Source organism: Puma concolor, chromosome B2, assembly GCF_028749965.1.
Source record: "Puma concolor isolate L17-30 chromosome B2, mPumCon1.1.hap2, whole genome shotgun sequence".
NCBI classification, from domain to species: domain Eukaryota; kingdom Metazoa; phylum Chordata; class Mammalia; order Carnivora; family Felidae; genus Puma; species Puma concolor.
Genome location: NC_141671.1, coordinates 136187817 through 136211602, shown reverse-complemented (window position 1 = coordinate 136211602; position 23786 = coordinate 136187817). Strand labels below are relative to the sequence as shown.

Here is a 23786-nt window from a genome sequence, read left to right as displayed (position 1 = left end):
CAACAACATGGATGAATCTCAAAAATACTATGTTGAGTGAAGCAAGTGATAGACAAAAAAAAAAAAAAAAATGTATACATATATCAATTTCTATAAGTTCAAGAACAGCCAACCTTCACCTTGGGTGGCTGGAAATGACAGAGAAGGGGGCATGGAGGAACTTTCTGGGCAGTGGAAACGTTCCATGTCTTGACTGGGTAGACAGTGACACAGATATGTGCACTCATCAAACCTTGTAAACTACATGCTTAAGATATTGTGTACTTCACTGCATGTAAAATTTGCCTCGATTGAAAATTAAAGACTACACTGAAAGCACAGACTTTAGGACTCGGTAAGATCTGGATTCCTACTCCATCTCCGAAATTCACTAACTGTAACCGAGAGGAATTTATTTAATCCCTCTGAGCCTCTGTTTCCTTACCTGTAAAACAGGATAATGATACCTAAGGTTTGTGTCTCCCAGGGTTGTTTTGAGAATCAAAAAGAGATAACATCTGTAGTGTATTTAGCTTAATGCCTGGCAAGTGGACACCAAATGAAAGTTACCAATCCCACTTTTAAAAAAATCACACGGAAGTATATATAAAGTGATGAGTCATACATAGAAGAAGCATTTCTGCCTCAAGGACAAAGTGGACCAGAGAAAGCTATGTAAGTGAGATAGTGGTATGAACCAGCCCTTGAAATAGGATTTTACCCAGGTGAAAGAAAAGTGGAGAAAATCCAACTCTGCAGCTTTTGAAGGGCTCAAGATACCTGAAAATGGATTAATTCAGCAAGTATTTATTAATTATGTGCCACAGGCATCACATCATGCTATCTACTGAAAATGGAAGAAATAGCAAAACACAAAAATAAACCATAAATACCTGGCTTATACTGGGAGTGTGGTTGGCTCCGTGTAAATGGGAAACCTAGCCAAATTATAAAGGTCTTTGAACCTGTAGGCCCATGTGATATTGAGTCATGGCTACCTGAAGCGTTTGGGGGAGGGGATATGGTTTTAGACAAAGCTGGGTCTGGAATCTGGAACAGACCCCCAACTTGCCAAGTGGACTTTTTACAAATCAGAGCCTCAGTTTCCTTTCCTGCAAAATGCCTTCAAGAAAGTTATCTCGAAGATAAAATGAGATAACTTGAGTAAAAGCATCTAGTCAAGTAGGTCTACTGCAGTAGAATACTTCGTGTAGCAGAGGCTTGGAAGACGGTAGCTCACTTCCTATGGAGAGAGCTACGAAAACCTCAAAGACTTGAGTTAGAATATAGCCATGGGGAGAGGGGGTCCTTTAACCACAATCAATAGTAGTCTTGGTCACTGTCATTAAAATTTTCGTCCTTTCGTTGATTTTTTAAATGTTTATTTATTTATTTTGAGAGAGCAAGAGAGCCCGTGCATGCACGCGAGTGGGGGAGGGGCAGAGAGAGAGAGAGAGGGAGGGAGCGAGAGAATCCCAAGCAGACTCCTTGCTCATGAACCATGAGATCATGACCTGAGCCGAAATCCAGAGTTGGATGCTTAACCGACTGAGCCACGTAGGCACCCCCAAAAGTTAGTCCTTTTGAAAGAAAATCTTACTTTTAGATTCCAAAGAAATCTGTATTTGAAATCACAAAACCATTTTCCACCGGTAATGATCAGTATCTTCTGAGTTGGCCCAAAGTGTCCCAGTAGAAACTAAGCGATTGATATTGGCATGGATGGACTGCCTTTGAGATCTTACACGGTAAAATGAGCCACTCAGAAGGGAATGCTTCTCTTGTGGACACATGTCTCACTCAACATCTGCTCCCTGTTTCTCCTATGATCAGCCAAACCAATTTCAAAATATTTTATCTAAATAAGACACTTGATATAGACGTTGCTTTCCTGAAATTTTAATCTGGGAAATGATGTTTGTTTGTGCACAGGAATCTTCAGGTGCCTAGACCACACTCAAATTTAGGGTTTCAAAATTTCATTTCTGGCAATAATTACATAGGTGTGTGCTTTATTGCATTTAATATCTTTTTCCTGTGTTTTATTTAGCTTCTAGAACCACACTGAGTATGTCATCACCGCAACAGAGTGGTTTTTAAACTCTCTAAGTGCTACTCACCAGCATTGCCACAGACCAGCCCTGTTATAAGAAGCCTCTTAAAATACACAGAGTAGAGGCACGCTGTGTTCGCTGCCTCCGAAGGTATGAATTAAGGCTAAGTGCAAGCATATGCCTACCGAGGAAAGAGTCTTACCCTTTTCAAACATATCAAATACTTCAGCAAAATAAAGTCCACGGTTTAAATAATATTCTCACTCTGTGAGGATAGCCACAGATGAAGGGATGTGCAGATGGAAAAAAAAAAAATCCCCACAACCTTCCTTTAGGCTACTCCCACTTCAGCGGACTGATATCGCTCAGGTACCTCCTGAAAGGCTTACCGTTTTTTTGTTTTTTTTTTTTTTTTTATTTTTTTTTCAACGTTTATTTATTTTTGGGACAGAGAGAGACAGAGCATGAACGGGGGAGGGGCAGAGAGAGAGGGAGACACAGAATCGGAAACAGGCTCCAGGGTCCGAGCCATCAGCCCAGAGCCCGACGCGGGGCTCGAACTCACGGACCGCGAGATCGTGACCTGGCTGAAGTCGGACGCTTAACCGACTGCGCCACCCAGGCGCCCCTAGGCTTACCGTTCTTAACAGAGTAAATGGACAGCCTCCCAGTGATCATGACCTAGATCTCCTTCTTGGAGATCTCCTTCTTCTCATTTGGAACCCAAGAAAATGAAACCACAGTTTTTGCAGTGATGAGAACAGTTCTATCTTGTAAATAAAATCATGGTTGGCATAAGACCATCACAAACAATACGTGCATACGACGGATTTTTCCTTAAACCATCAGGTGAGGAAAGATGGTTGCCAAGCCCCTTCTTGCCTACACAACTGAGGTTTCTCTTGTATTTTTTTTTCTGGAAAATACTGAAAACAAATCTTCACGATTTTACAGATATTTTCCATGCCCTAATGACAGACTTTAACCATCCTAAGGATGATTGCAAATAATGACCTGTGATGACCTTTGGATTTCGAATTGACTTGTGATTAGCTTACTGCTATTATAGCATTACAGTGGTAGTTAAAATGTAAAGCTACCATTCCTCTTCCTTAGAGACTATTATTTGTTCTAGGTCGACCAAATAAAATAATGCTCCAAAACTGCCCAGAAATGTAACAGCGCGCTTTTGCCTTTTCACAGGAAAAGCTAGCAACAATTAGCTGTGTGTTCAAACACAGGGGGAACAAAACCAGGCATCCTGGGGCAAATTATAAGGCCCAGCTGGGGAGAAAATGAAAAGTCCTTCAAAACTTTTGAGTAGTAATTGTCAAATAGTAATTCAAAGTGGAACAGAAAACAACAACAAAAGAAATCTTTCGATTTATTGGGACTTTCTTTTCCCTCGTTCCAAAGAACAATTTCTTTTCACACATGGAAATTTGGACGGGATGAAATTCTGGCAGAAAAAAAAAATCATTTCAATAATTTCTTCTCTCTTTAGATATTACATTAATCATAAGAGAAGGAAATTATGCCAAACAAACGGCTGGCATGGGAGTTTGTTTTACGGATACAAATTAATTACTGGTGCCATAAGAAACTTTCTGACTTCATTTAATAAGAGGTCATCTTTCTCTGCTTTTTAAAAACATTTCCTGGGGTGCCTGGGTGGCGCAGTCGGTTAAGCGTCCAACTTCAGCCAGGTCACGATCTCGCGGTCCGTGAGTTCGAGCCCCGCGTCAGGCTCTGGGCTGATGGCTCAGAGCCTGGAGCCTGTTTCCGATTCTGTGTCTCCCTCTCTCTCTGCCCCTCCCCCGTTCATGCTCTGTCTTTCTCTGTCCCAAAAATAAATAAACGTTGAAAAAAAAATTAAAAAAAAAAACCATTTCCTTCACAAGTTAGGAGAGAGACATTTTATTCTATTTTAAGTCTTACTAGTCTTTATTTTTAAAAAATCTATTAAAGTATCAAGAAGAGCCACTATAATTTTACAGTTTTTTTCCCCCCCTTCACAAGCTTCTTTGTCATTGAAGACATTCAATTAGGTTTTGGAAGGCAGGCGTGGTCAAGCACAAAGCCATATTTTCACTAATCAACACCAGTGGTCACAGCTCAGTACAGTAAGGACACATACTACGTGGCGGAGAAAGGGTAACCACAGAAGGGACAAGACAATGAATAGAGGGTGAATACCTGGGGCTGGGGGACTGGTCAGTAGGGCTCCGCAGGTGAAGGGCCCAGAGCGGAAGAGGGGCAGACTCTAAATGCCCACGAGCCACATCTGCTTCCTGTCAATGGCGACCACTAGCACAAGACCAGTGGTTAAAAAGTCCAGCTTTCAGAGCATCTATTGCATTCTTTTACACATAGAAGAGGTGCATTCTAGCAAAAATGGCCTTCCAACAGAACGCATGTGTCAAACCCCATTTTCCCACTGACAAGCCTTTTCCAACAGAGTTGCGGTTTGGAGGGAACCGTAGGCCCAGTGGTTGCAGCATTGATGACCAGAAATGGCGCCTCTGGATGCAAGCTCACAGTTTTCAGCCCAGGGCCGCAGCGGCTTCCTGATCTCTGGGAACATCCCTTCCCTTGTGTCCCATCTGCAACTGTCCCTTCCCTGAGCACCACCGCCCCCACCGTTGTAACCAGTCTCCTGTGTTAGATGCCCTCTGTTTGAAATACCTGAGTTTCTGTTTTGTGGTTGGAACCTGCTTCATACAACGTTCCTCTCAATATCTAGCACAGTGAGTTTTGCCCCAACCAGGGAAGTAGGGAAATGGTACAGTACTATGAAAAAAAGCACTAAATTTGGAGTTAGAAGAACGAAGGTGAAATCTCCACTTTATCACTTCCTGGCCACGCGACCTAGGGCAAGTTAATTACCCCCTTTTTACCTCCTCTGTGCAGTGGGAACAACAGTCCTGGTTACCTCCCTGGGAAACTGGGTGAAAGCTTCTGGCTCCAAGGCTCTCAGCCTGAACTATACATTAGCACCACCTGGGGAACTCCTTTAAAAACCCAGGTCTGGGCTCGTCCCCCCAGAGACTCTGATAATTCACCTCAAGTGTGATCCAAACGCTGGTAATTTTTAATGTCTCCCGTGACTCAGCCTCGCAGCACGATTTGAAAACCACTGGCAGAGCTCAGTGTGTGCTCAGTAGGTCAGCAGCATCGACCTCACCTGTTAGGAAAGCGGACTCCGAGGCCCCACCCCAGACCTACTCAACCAGAATCCGCTTTACAAGATCTCCAGGTGATTACCATGGATTTTACTATGTACAGCTTGGAAAGCACTGTTCTAGAATATAGTAGGCCCTCAATGAACAACGGCAGGGACTAATGTGAGCCTTACTGAAATACTTACTGAAATTGAACACTGGGTCGCAAATCCATACAGTACGCTCGAGGAGAACCTACTGGAACCTCGGGAGTCACAGGCCTCAGTCACATGACCCTGAGCGTCCATACCCTCCAATGCACTACAATAGCTTCTAGCTGGTCTCCCTGCTTCTACTTCTATTTCTCTGGAACTCATCCTCCATTCTCCACAGGGCAGCCCAAGTGATCTTTTAAAACACGGATGAGACCCTTGATACTCCAAGTCGGGTCCATGGACCAGCAGCCACGGCATCACCTGGAAGCAGCTAGAAATCCAAAAGCTCGGTCCCCACCCCAGGCTTCCCAAGCAGGGTCTGCAGTTTAAGAGGTGATGCGAATGTACCTGCGTAAAAACTCTAACAGCTTTCGTTACAGCCGTCAGTAGATGAATCTGCAGATTCATCTATTACATTAGGAGGAAACCTACACTCCCAGAAGATCTGGCCCCTGTCTTCCTCTCTGACCTCGAATCCAAGCACTGTCACCCACACTCACTCTGTTCCACATGCACTGGCCTTCCTTCTGTTCCTCCAGCCCACCAAGCCCATGCCTGCCTCAGGGTCTTGGAACTGGCTGATCCTTCTAACCCTTGTCCGCGAGGCCTCCACATGGCTGAGTCCTCAGCTCATCTGTCACCTCCTAAGAGTGCCTTGCCTGTCCACCTTATTTCATGAGCTCCCCCTTCCCTCACCCTATCCCCATAGTTCTGTATCATTTTCTTTTTTTTTTTTAAGTTTATTTCTTTACCTTTGAGAAAGAGAGAGAACATATGCACGTGGGGGGGAAGGGCAGAGAGAGAGGGAGAGAGAGAATCCTAAGCAGGCTTCTTGCTGTCAGTGCAGACCCCAGTGCGTGGCTCAATCCCATTAACTGTGAGATCATGACCTGAGCTGAAATCAAGAGTCAGATGCTTAACTGACTGAGCCACCCAGGCACCCTTCGTATATTATCCTGTTCTAATTTCTTCAAGGTACTCATGAATCTTTGAAATCATCATATGCATATGTTTACTTATTTATTACTGCCTCTTCCCCCACTAAGAAGAATGTAAGCTCCATAAAGAGAGAGACCTTGTATGCCCTATTCTCTGCTATATCTCAGAGCCCTGAAAAGTGCTTGGTGTTTGGTAGACATTTAATAAATTCTTGTTGAATACGGACTTATTTCATATTTTTCCGCCGCAGTTCCCAAGGTCACAATGAGTTTGATGCTAATTGTAGGAGGAGTATCCTTTTTCCACGCCTTGGGATTCCAAGCTAAGGAACTTCAGCCAGAGAACATTCCTGGCCTGATGTCTCTCCCACCTCCTTTTAGTGACTTATTTGATGGATGAGTTTTGGAAAAAGCAACAGAACATTTCTGGCTTTTCAAAGTAGCCTATCTCCTCAATTCTGACATCCTCTGCCCCTAGGGTCTCTTAGTGGGTAGTCTTTGTTCCAGTAAAGAGGAGAGAGGTGTCCGTAAGTTTAGGAGGATAAATTCAATGTAGAGAAGAGTTGGCAAGCCCATTTGGATGCAAATCTAAAACCATTTTGATTTCAAATTGCCTGTCTCCAATGGCTCATAATTAGTCCAAAATTCAGAAGAGGACTAAAGGGTAGTATTTATTAAGCTTCACAAAATCCTCACACGAATCACAAGTCATATCAGGGATACTGATTTTATATACACACACACACACACACACACACACACACACACACACACACACATATTTTAAAGACGTTTTATTTTTAAGTAATCTCTACACCCAACATGGGACTCGAACTTAAAACCCTGAGATCAAGAGTCGCATGCTCCACCAACTAAGCCAGCCAGGCACCTCACAAACACTTATTCTTATGAAAGTTAGAATGGATCTTTTTTTTTTTTTTTTAATTTACATCCAAGCTAGTTAGCATATAGTGCAATAATGATTTCAGCAGTAGAATCCACTGATTCAGCCCCTACAGATAGCACCCAGTGCTCATCCCGACAAGTGTCCTCTAATGCCCCTTGCCCATTTAGCCCATCCCCCTACCCCAAACCCCTCCAGCAACCCTCAGTTTGTTCTCTGTATTTAAGAGTCTCTTCTGTTTTGTCCCCCTCCCTGTTTTTATATTATTTGTGTCTCACTGGAGAGCTAAATTTCTTACTGAAAGATCCATGGAAGTACTTGAAATTCTCTTTTCTCCTCCAATCTATGCCTTCATGAGTTATCAGCTGAGGAAAATGAACGTAATTCCAGTAGTTCCCCATTGCTTCTGAAGTGAACTGCTAATCTCTTTTTCATGGCATAGTGATCCCTCTCCAGGATCTAAGTGTGTTCAGAAAGCTGAGCCCTTGTTTTGCCTGGGAACAGTCCTGCTTTCTCACCCATCTTGGGGGAAAGTTCTTGGCACCCCAGGGGATCATCTAGGCACCCCTCACACTGACTACTTCCCATCCTGGATACCCAACGGACCCAATGCCCATCTTTTGGCAGGGTCTCCCAGCGTTCCCAGTGACATCCCTAAATGGTAACAAGTCTCGGAGAGCTGCAAATTCATCCCAGGAAAAATTAGAATACGTTCCTTGAGTTCCAAATCTCTAAATTCCTTCAGAGCTAGATGGAAGCTAGAGATTTTCCTGTTTCAAGAATCCAGTGCTCAGAGAAGTTAAGTGATTCGCCCAAGGTGACTCGGCTAGAGCGTAGCAAGGCCTGAACACTGTATCCGCTCAAGACGGGCCACCTTTACTGCGAATTGCGATAAAGAAAGTAGGCAGTTGTGTGAAACACTGCCTTCTGCCAAGCAGGTCCTATGAGATGTTTGCTTGGGTTTTTGTGAGAGGGGGTTAGCACGGGCTAACATGAGCCAGACATCAGAAAAAAATGATGAAATGGTGCCAAGTCATTACAGCACCAATAACAACTATAGCTAAGAAAAGTAACTCATGACTCAGAATAAATAATTTCCATACACATTGAATTAGCATTGGCTTTTGGCAAGAACGTACTAGAGTGCATGTAACTGCAGGGATTAATTGAAAATGCTGTCAAGCAGATACCACCCCTGTGTGTGCTTGGGACTGCTTTTTTTTTTCCTACCAAATAACATGAACTCCGATAGTTCAAATGAAAGAAAAACATGAAATTGCCAAAAGTTGTGATTTTCGTCACCACAACGCAGACCTGTAAATCAGGGCCGTTCGTTTTAGTAAGTTATTGGCTAGACAATAAAAGCGGTGGTTTCTTATAGTCTTTACTGAAAATAATTGTGTGTCATCATGAAAGGAAAATACTCATCTTTAAACTAAAGTTTCTAACATCCCTCTTTAAAAATAGCCACGCAACTGAAAAGGAAAAATATTTTCCAAGGAAAGTTGATTGCTCTGAACTTCCTGTCCTACACACTCCCATATTTTTGCACAAATGTCAATGCTGAAGATTCAGAAATGAATCAGCCAGGCGTCCTCTTAGAAAACCCTAAAGGCCCCCAACTCAGCATGCAGCCTGGCCAAAACCCTCTGGGTGCCAGGGAACCAGCCGCCTTGTTGTGTGCACGCAGTATGCCCATTTTTCAACGTGGCAAATGACAGATTGGAGATTCAGAAAATGATGGCATTTGAGTCCTTCGTGACAAGACCGCTTCACCAATAAATCAGTTAAATCTCAGCAAGCCATGACGAGAGCTGACTGGGGACAAGAAATGTGCTTGATTAAGACACAGTCTCTCAGGGCGCCTGGGTGGCGCAGTCGGTTAAGCGTCCGACTTCAGCCAGGTCACGATCTCGCGGTCCGGGAGTTCGAGCCCCGCGTCGGGCTCTGGGCTGATGGCTCGGAGCCTGGAGCCTGTTTCCGATTCTGTGTCTCCCTCTCTCTCTGCCCCTCCCCCGTTCATGCTCTGTCTCTCTCTGTCCCAAAAATAAATAAACGTTGAAAAAAAAAAAAAAAAAAAGACACAGTCTCTCTGCTAAAACTTGCGAAGCCGTCACCTTTCTCCCAACTGGAAAATAGAACACTGATCACCTTCCATGTATTTCACAAGGATGAACAAAACCTTTCGTATTCCTCTTTAATTCAGTAACAAGGCCATGGGACGTTTTTCCCATCCATTCCAGAAATGAAATTTAGAATCAGTAGCAACACACTGCCTTAAAGAATGGTTATTTCGGGGCGCCTGGGTGGCTCAGTTGGTGGAGCCTCTGATTCCTGATTTCAGTTCAGGTCATGATCTCACAGTTTGTGAGATCGAGTCCCGTGCTGGGCTCTCCACTGACAGCACAGAGCCTGCTTGGGATTCTCTCTCTCTCTGTCTCTCTCTCTCTCAAAATAAATAAATAAATATTTAAAAGAGAATGACTCTATTTGTATACTTTGGGTGTTGCATTTTGATACGTCATGTTGAACAGTCATTTTCTATTAGCAAGCTTCAGATGAAATTCATCTTTAAAGAGTATGAATTTCATGACAGCAGGATCTGTGTTTTACTAACTGAAATATCCCTGCATATAGCGCAACACCTACCTCGTAGTATGCCCTCAGCAACTCTTTCATAAACAAAGGACTAAATCAATGAGTGGCTTGCTTATTGGAAATAATGCTGTTTTAGCCAAGAGAACACTTTCCCAAAATGGTTTATTCTCATTTAGAAATCTAACGGTTACCTACTAATAAGGGTTTTCCTCCAAGAAGTGACTAAATGGTAATAAACTGTGTTTTGTTTTGTTTTTTAAGTTGGTCAAAGTAAGATTACTTGGACAGTGAGTATTTTTTTTCTCTTTGTTTAAATGTGTGCAAGGTTAAAATGAAGTGAATTGTATAAAACATATGTGATTTTTTTTTCTCCTTGGTGTATCAGTGCTATTCTTTTCAGGTCTTTTTTAAAAGCTGTTAAACAATATAAAACCATGGAGACCATAGGTGGAAAAAATTACATGTTCATGACAGACTCCTGCCCATACTGTTTCAATAACAGCATCAATTTCTGAAGAAAAAACAAGACAAGGAAAAGGTCAACATGGCAACTGGTTCTCTTGACATCAGCCATTTTACAGAATGCACATCTTGATAAGAAAAAGACTTTTGTTCTTTTTTAAAAAAATTTTTTTAATGTTTATTTATTTCTGAGACAGAGAGAAGAGACAGAGCATGAATGAGGAAGGGGCAGAGAGAGAGGGAGACACAGAATCAGAAGCAGGCTCCAGACTCTGAGCTGCCAGCACAGAGCCCGACGCGGGGCTTGAACTCACAAACCATGAGATCATGACCTGAGCCGAAGTCAGTCTCTCAACTGACTGAGCCACCCAGGCACCCCAAGACTTAGACTTAAGACTTTCTTAACCCTTAAGACTTAACCTTTAAGACTTTCTTAAACCATCAAGATACATGCAGCCCCTGAAGACCGTGCTTAGATCTGGGGGAAAAAAAAAAAAGTTTTTTCCTTTAGCCTTTTGATGAAATGGCTGGTTTTAAAGGTATGTTTTCTTAAAAATAGTATTCGGATTTGTGCATGTTGAATTTCAATCACTCTACTTCTCTGAGCTGGAGACCCGTACAGTGGACAAGTCTGTCAAGGTTATACATAGGTGGGTGGCTGGCTACAAAGGTTGACAACATTTCCAGCAAGGGTAGAACGTGTATAGCCTATTTGTCCTCTGCCTCAATTTTCTTGACTGCAAGGTATCCTTTTATCTTGGACACACATTCTTTGCCCACTAGGAATAAATTTATAAAAAAAATTTTTTTACTACTTGTTCTCATTCTATAAAACCAGGGATAAGTCTTCTTTTCTCTTTCCGTAGGCTCCCCAAGTTTTAAAAACATGTTTGTGATGTCTTCCCATCATCACAAATAACTCTCTGGTTATACCCTGCCAGTAATGTCCTCGTAGAACTGAATGAATCAGGGTAAAATGTCTTCAAAGGTCTGGTGCTTTTTCTGAGGAGGACAAAAGGGTCAAGAATGATTCTGTCAAATGGCTTTGAATAAAGGAACTTCTATACCTTCTTTTCTGGTTACTGAAGTCTCTACAGGAGGCTTTTTTTTTTTTTTTTTCTGTTTCATCATTTTCTAGTGCATATTTGTCCTGAAAGTTATGACAAAGAAAAGACAGTATGATTTGGCACTGCTTGCTAGTTATAAGTTGAAAAACAAACAAACAAACAAAACCCCCCAAGGAATATAAGCAGCTCAGAAGCTTTGATTCCTTGCCTCCGTAGCAAATAGAACTCATCTGACAATGAGTTCCAAATACAAACTGACCACACTTCTTCACCAGGCATCCTCTCTACAGGGTTTGGCTGATGCAGTTGAACCTGAGTTTTCTTTTTTCACTTTCTTGTACAGGATTACTTTGACTTTTCCTCCTGAAAGTGCTCCTCCAAATCATGAGATCACCATAAGGGTGATGTCAACTCAACATGCCATGGTCTGGACGCTCTCACCTTCACACCTCTCCCACCGCCATGCTATCTGAACGGATCAGGCCTGGGGATATGCCATACATTGTGGTTTTACTCTGTCAGGTGCTGAGAGCTTTTAGGTCTCTCTCAGCTTCACCTTTAAATTAAATTTGCCCCATACGAGGATCCTAAAGGCTTCATACTAAGACATGTAAATTACATCCATCAGCAGCACATTTAGTTCATTGATCTTTTACGAGCTACAGAAAATTAATGATATACACTGTGACTGTAGGCTGAATGTTGTGTACTCTCCACGTGGATGTGTTGAGCCCCATACTCCCAATATGATGATATTCGCTAGTGGGGCCTCTGGGAGGTAGTTAGGGCGACATTAGTTCATGGTGGGCCCTTCAGGATGGGATTAGTGCATTTAAGAAGAGGAAGACAAAAAAAAAAAAAAAAAACAGAGAGAGGAAGACAAATCTCACCCTGTCTAGGCACACACACTGGGACAAGGCCAGGTGAGCACAGAGCAAGAAGGTGGCTGTCTACAAGCCAGGCAGAAGGCTCTCACAAGGAAATGAACCTGCAGACACCTTGATCTTAGACTTTCCAGCCTCCAGAACTATGAGAAATAAATGTCTGTTGTTTAAGCCACTCAGTCTATGGTACTTTGTTACAGCAGTCTGAGCTGAATAGGACACACACCAAAACTTGGCATACAATTTTGGCTGATTTCAATAGGGATCTAATAACCTCCTTAGACAGACACATCCCTGAGTGAAACAAAAATGCATTTTACGATGTCTGGTCTAAAGTTACCTAACATTGTCTCAAATGCATTTATAAGTATTATAACCAGAATAGGTCACCGAGTTTAACTGTAACGCATCAAAACTAAATTTCAATCCACCACTTACTAGCTCTATGACTTTGAGAAAGCACTTAGGCCATCTGGGCCTCAGTTTCCCTGTTTTTGAAGTGGGGATAATAATTGTACCTATCTCTTGGCATTATAGTAAGGATTGTATGAGTTTTATGTGTAAGGCACTTAGAATAATGCCTTGCTCCCAATAATCACTATATGAATGTTTGCTAAATGAAAATAGAAAATATTCACAACACCTGGCACACAGAAGGTATTCAACAAAAGATCTAAATTCTGAAAATAAGGGCAATACAGCCTTAATAAAACAACACTAAAACTATAAAGCAAATTTCCTGTAATAATGGCATTATGTAGTAGAAAAAAATTCTCTTTTGTGAGTCATGAAATGGCTGTCTCAGTCGTAAATACACCCTGTGATAATAGAGTTAGACGCTTCCTCTCTGCACCTGAACTTTTTCATCTGCGAAATGAGAGAACTATACCGTAGTAGTCTCTAAACGCAGGTATGTGGTTGTAAGCCAGTCAGTGCCAATGCATTCTGTGACAAAATGGGAAAACAAAGGACAAAGAATTGATTTTTTTTATGAAGTTATATTTCATATCTTTAAACAAATATTCTTTTATTTGAGATCCCTCCTTCCCTTTCTCTCCCTCTCTTTGGTCCTTCCCTCTTTCCTTCCTTCCTTCCATCCATCCATCCATCCATCCATCCATCCATCCATCCTTCCTTTCATTCTTCTGTCTCTTTCTTCCTTTCTTTTTGATGTAAAAATTCCCTTTCTTCTATGCAACAGTCATGAAAGTAGATATTTTTAATTGCAGCAAAATAGGCACAACATAAAATGTGTCATTTTTAAGTGTAAAGTTTAATGGAATTAAATACATTCTCATTGTTGTGCAAGCCTTCACTATTCACCTCCAGAACTTTTGCATTACCTGAAACTGAAACTCGGTTCCCAGTAAACACGAACTCCCCATTCCCCTGTCCCCAGCCCCTGTCTCCACATTCTCCTTTCGGTCTCCACAAATTCTACCCTAGGTCCCCCTTATAAGTAGAATCATGTACCATTTGTCACTTAGCAGAATATGCTCAAGGTAGGATTTTTTTAATGCTCTTACTCAACAGTTCCCAAATAATGTTCTCACTAATTTCCCATCCACAAGTCTGGGAACCGCTGGACGAAAAACCTTTAACTCCTCTTCCAGCACTAGTATTCTGCAGTTCTATGATCGAGGGCAAGGGTCACATTTTCAATATACTGTGGCACCCAACACTTTAAGGACGTACTCAACAGACTTGAAATAATGTGGCAAAGACCCTGGCTGGGGCTGCTCAGTGGTCTTTGCAGGGGCAGAATTGGACTGAGCCCGTGTTGGGTAGATCACTTCCTGTATTAATTGCCAAATCTCCTTTGTGCTCTAAATTGGTAGAGCCACAGATGCGAAAACGAGACGATAGCGGAAAATACTATTTTTAAACACGTACATCATGGCACCAACAAAACCTGGCCCACTTGCTGCAAACTGGCAAAAAGAGGTTGATGGGCTGGTCCAGTTTCTACTTGATTCCACAAAGCATCTGCTCTAGTCTGCTCCAGAAGAATCCACTAAGTTGCTGTGTTAAGGGAACTTGAGGCACTGGTTCGTCAAGTTACCTTGAAACTCACAGATCTCCCTCTTGGAGTTCTGCTATCCAGCCACATGGCCAAGATGCCTGAGAACTTACAGCCCTTTATGCAGCAGTTAGTTACATCTAAGTGCAGTGTCCGGTGGGTTTTGTTTTTTTTTTTTTAATGTTTTGGAGATGGCGTACAAGTCTTTTTCCATGCTACTAAGTCCAGAATGTTTCTGCACTTCAGGTGACCAACCATGAAATTATGAAAACAAACAAACAAACAAACAAAGGATGAGAAACAGAATACACCAGCTTCCAAAATAATATTCCGTAGGTCATACCAAAGCGAGTGGAGAAGTACATAATGATAGGTACGGCAAAAGCAGTTTCATTTTTGGAACTGAAGCTACAAGTGACCATCAGGAGGAAGAGGAATGCAGGAAGAATAAGAAAAAGCGTTACAAATGAAGGTCTATGCATAAAAATGAGCCCTACACAATTTAAAACAATCAAGGCGTAAAAATAACCAGAGAAGACAAGGAGAACACAAGTGACCAGAAGCGAAAGGCTGGTGCCGGGGCCCGCACGGAAATGATGGGCTACCAAAAGGGCAGGTGGAGGTGGAGAGAACAGAATGAATTCAAGCTGGATTTTGGAAGCAGATTGACCAGAACAGAGCATATTTTAAAATACTTGCACCTGGACTTTCTCACTTTATATTGTTATCTCCAGTACTCTCCCAGGCTCGCTGTGATGCCCGGACGTGGCTGACAATATACGCACTTTCCAGGCTGGGAATTTGGGCACAGAGATGGACATTACAGCACAGGTGTCTGCTCAGATGGCTGAGTGGGAGAGGCAGAACGAGGCAACACGCATTCATGGGAGCAAAGGATGTGTACACATACAAACGCCGAAGCTGGGGTCTATTTCCTCCATCACTGTTAAAAAAATGCGTGATCTTGAATTTAACAAGGAAAAAAAAATCAATCCCAGGGCTTAACTGGAAATAACCACTTTGTCCCTGGGTACACTCAGCAAGATCAGAGACGCAACTCTTGAATGGATTTTGCACTTCCTACTTGAAGGGATTGGTGGCATTGCGTTTCTGGTACATGAAGTGTATTTTGAGTAACTCCTGTGTATTCCCTCCTAAATAAATGTCATCTGCTTGCTAGTTTTTAAGAAAGAGGCAAATCTGGTTTTAGTTGACTTAGTCAAACGGAGCTACTAATAAAAGGTTAACCGCAATGCACCATTGGTTATGAAATGTTATTGTAACGTTACATTGTTTCTACTCTCAATGTGATAGAGTGATTTGTGAAGCCTTGAAAAGTGGTTGATATTTCATAGGTGCTTAATAATGATTACTTAATGAATATTTTTACCCTAAATCTTAGTAATAATAATAATCATAATAATAATAATCAGCATCATAGCAAACATTTACTTACTTACAATGGATTAGGCATTTCTCCAAGTGCTTTATGTATATAACTTTGTTTCATTTTCTCCTCCATTTTATAGGTGGGGTAAAGTGACCTGCCCAAGGACACATATCTAACAAGTAGCAGAGTCCAAGATTTCAGTCCATGCACTCTAGTTCTAGAGTCTGTGCTCTTAGTAGCACATTTTCCTGCCCCTCTTAAGCCTCTAAAGGGCACACAATTATTTAAACGTATTCCTCAAATATTATATTGCTGTAACTAACTCTGCAAGCTTAATTTCCAATACTAACATAATGGCATCATTAGCTTATGATGTTGCTCTTTCTGAGCTCTTCCTATATACAATTCTTGACATCAAATCTGGTGCCGAAATGAGAATCAAATTTCCGAGCAGCACAATTACAGTTTTCTTTGTTTAAAAAAAAAAAATCACATAGACTAACAAAGTACTTGAGACATCAATCTGTCAGACTTAAACTGAGTAAACAGGTAATTTAACGGAAGTCAAAATCCCATTGGATTACCCCAAATTCAGAAAGTGAATGGTTCAAACTCATTTTTAAAGGCATGGAAACAATTGGCAACCTCTATGAAAAAGCTTCCCCCTCCCCTGCCCCCAAATGACAAGTGAAAATAGATAGTTATAGGAAGAATTTCCCACTCTCCTTATCCAATCATTTCCCAAAAAAGGCATAAAAACACAAGAACACTTTTAAAAATCTATGCTTGAGGGTAAAAATCCCCTACCATAGGTTTTAAAAAACCATATATGCTCATCTAAATATCATGTTAAGGTTATTTTTTTTTCTAATGAATACAGAGTAAACTCTTTAATTCACAGTTATACTTTTTGAAACAAACTAGAATAATTTTAAAATTGAGAACATGGGAAGGTGACCAGGATCATGATGGATATTTTTGCTGAGATCACCTCATTTGAAGTTTGGTCTTTTCTCTTTCTCTTTCTTTCTTTCTTTGGCCTTTTCTTTCTTTCTTTCTTTCTTTCTTTCTTTCTTTCTTTCTTTCTTTCTTTCTTTCTCTTTCTTTCTTTCTTTCTTTCTTTCTCCCTTCCTTCCTCCTTCCTTCCTTTCTTTCTTTGGCCTTTTTCTCTTTGTTCTTTCTTTCTTTCTTTCTTTCTCTTTCTTTCTTTCTTTCTTTCTCCCTTCCTTCCTCCTTCCTTCCTTTCTTTCTTTGGCCTTTTTCTCTTTGTTCTTTCTTTCTTTCTTTCTTTCTTTCTTTCTTTCTTTCTTTCTTTCTTTCTTTCTTTCTCCCTTCCTTCCTTTCTTTCTAGTAAAAGGCCACAGATTCCTCTCTTAGAATAAAAGAACAAATCGTATATACTTCTTCATATCCAGAATCTTGTTCCATTCCATAAGCAGAATTAAATTAGTGAACCTGTTTCGATGATAATTGGAATGTCCAAAAGTCCATTTGCCAGCAAATCCCAAAGTCTGTCCTATATATGAATCACTCACACTGCAAGAACAAGCAAGATCGTGGGCATTTTAGTCATGATCAGCAGTGCCCTTACTTACTGATATTTATTTGTAAGCAGAATAATGGCCCTCGGTGCGGTCCGTGTTCTAATCCCCAGAACCTGTGACTCTGTCGTTACCTTACATAACTTTGTAGATGTGCTTAAACTGACGATCTAAAGGTGGGGACATTTGGATGATCTGGGGGGGGGGGGGGGTGGGCAATGTAATCAAAGAGAGTGACAGAAGGGAAAGTCACAGAAGAGGACGTGACAACCAAAGCAAGATAAGAGAGATGCAATGTGAGAAGGACAACCTGACCTTGCTGACTTTGGAAATGGAGAAAGGGGGCGGGGCATGAGCTCAGGAATGCAGTTGGCTTCTGGAAACTGGAAAACTCGAGGAAATGGATTCTCCCCTAGTGCATTCAGATTTGTTCATGTCTTAATTTTCATAGCCCAGGGAGACCCTCATTGGACTTCAGACCTCCAGAATTGTTAAGATGACAAATTTGTGGGGCGCCTGGGTGGCGCAGTCGGTTGAGCGTCCGACTTCAGCCAGGTCACGATCTCGCGGTCCGGGAGTTCGAGCCCCGCGTCAGGCTCTGGGCTGATGGCTCGGAGCCTGGAGCCTGTTTCCGATTCTGTGTCTCCCTCTCTCTCTGCCCCTCCCCCGTTCATGCTCTGTCTCTCTCTGTCCCAAAAATAAATAAATGTTGAAAAAAAAAAAAGATGACAAATTTGTATTGTTTTAAGTTACTAACTTACTTGAAGCATCTTATAAATATGACAGCTTATTTGAAGCTAATGACAAAACTTTGATCACATGCAAAAACTCTACCCCTGTACTCACCCTCTCCATATTGTTTTTGCTGTCACGATTTACATCTTTTTGTATTGTACATCCATTAACATATTACTGTAACTTTTTTTTAAGTTTATTTATTTTGAGAGAGACAGAAAAAGAGCATAGGGAAGGGGGAGAGAGAGAGAGAGGGAGAGAGAGAATCCCAAGCAGGCTCCATGAGCCCAATGAGGGACTTGAACTCACGAAACCATGAAATCCTGAACTTGAGCCAAAACCAAGAGTCGGTCGCTTAACTGAGCCACCCAGGCACCCCTGTAACAGTAGCTATTTTTAGTCCTTTTTTCCTTTAACTTTTACACTAGAGTTAAGTGGTTAACATGCCATCGTATTACAATATTAGATTATTCTGAATCTGACTATATACTCACCTTTACTGGTGTGTCTTATATTTTCATGTTTTCATGTTACTGATTAGCCTTTTGTTTCAGCCTGAAGAATTCCTTTTAGCATTTCTCGTATGACATGTCTAATGGTGATGAACTCTCTCAGCTTTGATTTGTTAGGCAAAGTCTGTCTCACCTTCATTGCTGAAGGACAACTTAACTGGGTAGAGTAATTTTCATTAGCAGTCATTTTCTTTCAGCACTTTGAATATCTCACCAACTCTCTTCTTGACTCCAATGTTTCTGCTGAAAAATAGGCTGATAAACTTCAGGGGTTTCTTCGTATAAATGAATTCTAAAGTTCTCTGCTGTTTTTAAAATTCTCTCTCCATCTTTGAGGCACCTGGGTGGCTCAGCTGGTTAAGTGACTGACTCTTATTTTTGGCTCAGGTCATAATCTCACAGTTCGAGAGTTCGAGTCCCATGGGTTCTGGGCTGATATGGGTTCTGGGTTACTTGGGATTCTCTCTCTCTCTGTCTCTCTCTCTCTGTCTCTCCCCTGCCTGCTTTCGTGCACATGCTCTCTCTCTCTCTTTCAAAAATAAATATTTTAAAAACAAGAAAAACGCTTAAAATTAAATAAATGATAAAAGAAAATTCTCCATCTGTGATTTTAGACAGTTTTATTATAATGTATCTTGAAGAAAATTATTTCAATTGAAATTCTGATGTGATCTATTAGCTTCTTGAACTTGAATGTCTAAGTCTCTTCCCAGATCTGGGAAGTTTGCAGCCATTATTTTTTTTTAAAGGAGCTTTCTACCCTTTCTTCCTCTCTCCTCCTTATGGGACTGCAATGATACATAGATTGACTTTCTTAATGGTTTTCCCTAAGTCCCCTAGGCTCTCTCCATTCCTTTTCATGCTTTTCTCTCTTTGCTCCTCTGACTGGATAATTTCAAATGATTTGTCTTCAAACTCATTGATTCTTCTGTTTCCTCCAGTCTGCTACTGAAGCTCTCTGTTGAATTCTTCAGTTCAGTCTTCTTCAGATCCAAAATTTCTGTTGGATTCTTTTTAATGCTTTCTATCATTTTGTTGAACTTCTCATTTTGCTCTCGTATTATTTTCCTGATTTCATGGAATCTTATAGCATCTCTGAGCATCTTCAGAATAATTATCTTGAATTCTTTGCCATGCAATTCCTGTATCTCCATTTCTTAGGTCAATGACTAGAAGTTTATTGTGTTCCTTTGATGGAGTCGCACTTCCCTGAGCTTCCAAGGCTTCTGCAGCCTCTTGTAGGTGTCTGCACATATGAAGAAGCAACCACCTCTTCCAGACTTCAGCAACTGACTTTGGTAAGGAAAGACCTCTACCTGTGGGTTGAGGACATTCTGGAGTGTGCTGTGGCCCTGGCTCTAGTGGTGCAGGGCACCAGGTGTAGCTCCAGATCCCGGGGGCACACGGTGACTTGTCACCTCGGGCTGCTGGTCACCACAGCAACTACACCTGCATGGTCCTTGATGAATACCATGGGTGGTCCACAGAGGAGCCAAGGGCCACTGGGTGAAACTGAAGTGCATTCAAAAGGCTGGGGAAGCTGGTTTCTTAACCTGTTCTCTCTTTCCAGCAAAGAGGACTCTTGTTGGGGGGTTCCTTCTTGGAGAGGAGTCATGCCAGCTTAGGGGAGGGAATGATGCAGGCAAAATGAAGCTCTCCTTCCTTTCTTTTTTTGCGTGTCATTCTCAAGGTTGTGTTGTGTTGTGTTGTGTCGTGTTGTGTTCCACTATGTGGCTGTAGTGTCTCAAGTGGACTCCAGTGCTCTCCCATGACTCTTTTTCTTTGTGGCCACTGTCTAATTTTTGCCAGGGGAGGTAGGCTGGGGCATCCTTCCCTGCTGTCTCAGGGGTGTCACTCGATTCTGAATCCAGAATTATGTAAACACTCCTCCCATCCTAGTCCACAGGGCGCGAGATAGAATCCACCGGAGAGTAGTATTAACTGAAAGTCTAGGCCTATCTTCCTAATAGAGGATACAGTTTTTTTAAAAAAAAAAAACTTTTCTTTCTCACCCTTCCAAATGCAGGCATAGTGCTACCACTCTTCATATCACTTTTCTGTTCTGTGCTATCCATTAAACGATGAAAAGGAAATGCAGGTAACAGGATAAGGCAGCACCAGCAGCTAATAAATTAAGGCAGAAAATATAATCCTTTTCTAAATTATGTTTATCACAAAAGTGCACAATTGCTCTGCAGCTTAAAACACAGGAGCCCAACTGTTCTCTGCAGGCAATCAGATTACTATTGATTTCAAGAATACCTGATGTTAGCTGCAGATATCATTTTCAGAGCAAAGGGCTGCAGATTAATTTACAGGTCATTTCTTTCCTAAGGTAATGTTCATATGGTCACTGGTAAACTTCACTTTTTTACAGTTTGCGTTATTTAGATTAAAAAAAAAAAAACTTTCCAAATCATTCTTTTGAATTTTGTCATAAACGTTTATACAGTCTGAAAAAGCATGCAGTTATGCAGGAAAAACAGTCCCCAAATCAACATTTCATATGACATTCCACATTTTCCAACGAAAAGAATGGTCCCATACAGCCTCCTCTTCTAAAACTAAATGGAATCATCTACACCTCTGTAGTGGTGGTTGGCAGATGTGGGGGGACTCACGCCCCTCTTAGCGTGTGCACACGTATGTAATAACACCCATCCACCCCAACACACACAAATACAAATACCCACAAGTCATGTTAGAGCCATGAATACACTGCCTCAGCTTTTTTATTTTTTTAATTTTTTTTTAACATTTATTTATTTTTTGAGAGACAGAGAGAGACAGAGCATGAGCAGGGAAGGTGCAGAGAGAGGGAGACACAGAATCCAAAGCAGGCTCCAGGCTCCGAGCTGTTAGCACAGAGCCCGATGCGGGGCTCTAACTCACGAACCGTGAGATCATGACCTGGGCCGAAGTCGGTCGCCTAACCGACTGAGCCACCCAGGCGCCCCTGCATCAGCTTTTTTAAATGGCAAGGTTATTTAATTATCTTATTAATAAAACAATGAAAACTTCAGTTGCTTTTTAAAAAAATTTTTTTTCCACTACCCATAATATATATAGTCCGACTTCTCAAATTTTTTCATTAAGATTTTTTACTTTTGATGCAAAAGTCAATGTTTTAGGCTTATCTATTTTGTTTTACCTTAGAAATGACAAACCCTCTCCCAAAAGAAAGGGAATCAGTTTTGTTCATTTCATTGAACAATGGTAAATTACTCCTATTCCCGACATAAATGTCTCAGAGTCCATAATTACTTAATGTCTATATGTCAAAAATCTGCCTTGAAACTGAACTCAGGCTTGGTTTTATAGACTGTGCAAAATACTCTATTCTCTCTCTCTCTCTCTGTCTCTCTCTCTCTCCTGGGAATGTTGCCAATTAAGGACTATTGCATGTTTTTTCTCACGTGAGGTCAAGGCCAGTAGGGCAAGAGGCAACGAGGCAGCCCATGGATGGGAGGATTGGTTATTCAAAGGCTTAAACAAAATATACTGAAAATAATTGGGGTCAGTTTCTTCTCAGAAAGGGAGTTATACATAAGGATAGAACGTTATTCTTCTGACTAAAATAAACCTAAGATACTGTATTTGAATTGGAGTATCAATGTAAACACAAGATTTTTAATACATGAGTAACAGAGAATCAGTATAGGGATGTGTGTGTGTGTGTGTGTGTGTGTGTGTGTGTACAGTCACATATTTTCTAGTTCTGTTCACTGAGGCCTAGAAACAATCACCTTCCAGAAGCAACGTCTAACACCTAAATCTTGAATTTTAAATACGAGTCTCAACTAAAAAGAGCCAGATATCATTAGAGAATGTTGATTCCATGGCAGGGAAAGTACAAGGTGAGTCTAAAACATCTTTTTCGACCACGAAATAAGGAAGTGCTCAAATAATGATGGGAACTGTCCAAAGGACATAGGAGCCAACTTGTTGGAGTGCCCCCATCAGCCAAATCTGGGAAACTCTGAGCATCAAAATAAATATGGTTGACCCTTGAACAACACAGGAATTAGAGGCACCAACCCCCTGCACAGCTGAAAACCCATGTATAAGTTTTGACTCCCCCACAACTTCACAAATAGCCTACTGTTGACCAGAAGCCTTACAGATAACATAAGCAATTAACACGTATTTTGTATGTTAAAAGATTATAAACTGTATTCTTACATTAAAGTTAGCCAGAGGAAAATGTTATTTTAAAAATCATAAGAAAGAGAAAAATAAAATAAAAAATCATAAGCAAGAGAAAACACATTTACACTACTGTGCTATATTTATTGACTGATTTTTAAAAAAATTTTTTTTTAATGTTTGTTTATTTTTGAGACAGAGACAGAGCGTGAACAGGGGAGTGGCAGAGAGAGAGGGAGACACAGAATCTGAAACAGGCTCCAGGCTCTGAGCTGTCAGCACAGAGCCCGACACAGGGCTCGAAGCCACGAATTGTGAGATCATGACCTGAGCCAAAGTCGGACACTCAACCGACTGAACCACCCAGGCGCCCCCGTGCTCTATTTACTGAAAAAAACATCTGATATAAATGGACTTGCACATTTCAAAACTGTGTTGTTCAAGGGTTAACTGTAGTGATGGCAACAGATTATAGCCCCTTGAATCAAATAAGACTTCATGATTCTGTAGTGAAAGAGAGAGACAAAAAATAAAGAAAAGAGAGATTTCTGTGTCACAGTAGAGTGCCATGAAATAAATTAGAAAGAATGAGAATGTTGCCATTTGGCAACAATCTGGTATTGACTGAATACATTTGATAAAATCGATTCTGTCAAGAATCATCAATGGATGCTGAAACTGATGGATGAGAGTCTGATGAACAACAGAATATGTAGTTTTCAGTGCCACCTCATAAAATATTTATTAACTACTTATTAGTTCATAAGCACATAATACTTGTTACTTAAATTTGTATGTAGAAATCTGACAAATGCCACTTTATCAAAGTAATAAAAGTTAACAGTGATGAGTTCCTCATCACTCTCACCAATGGTGAGACAAGTCAGCACCATGTACCTCCTGATACGATGCACTGGAGATTTGGTATCACTTCCCCAGTGTTTATTCACACCCCCCACAATGCATCACCGGAATCTAACTAACCACAGTGAAACATCACACAACGTCAAATTGAGGGACATTCTACAAAGCTATTGACTGGCACTGAAAAAAAAAAAAAAGATTACTCCAGAAAGAAAGAGCAGAGAGACATGACAGTTAAATGTAATACATGATTCTGGACCAGATCTTGGACCAATAAAGAACATTACTGAGACGAGTGACATTTGAATGGGGCTGG

At 41.2% G+C, this 23786-nt stretch overlaps 1 protein-coding gene across 4 annotated transcripts in view; it reads right to left on the bottom strand.

The window, feature by feature from the left end:
• UST (uronyl 2-sulfotransferase) overlaps positions 1-23786 on the bottom strand; it is a 319150-nt gene that overhangs the window by 226420 nt on the left and 68944 nt on the right. The window lies entirely within an intron of this gene.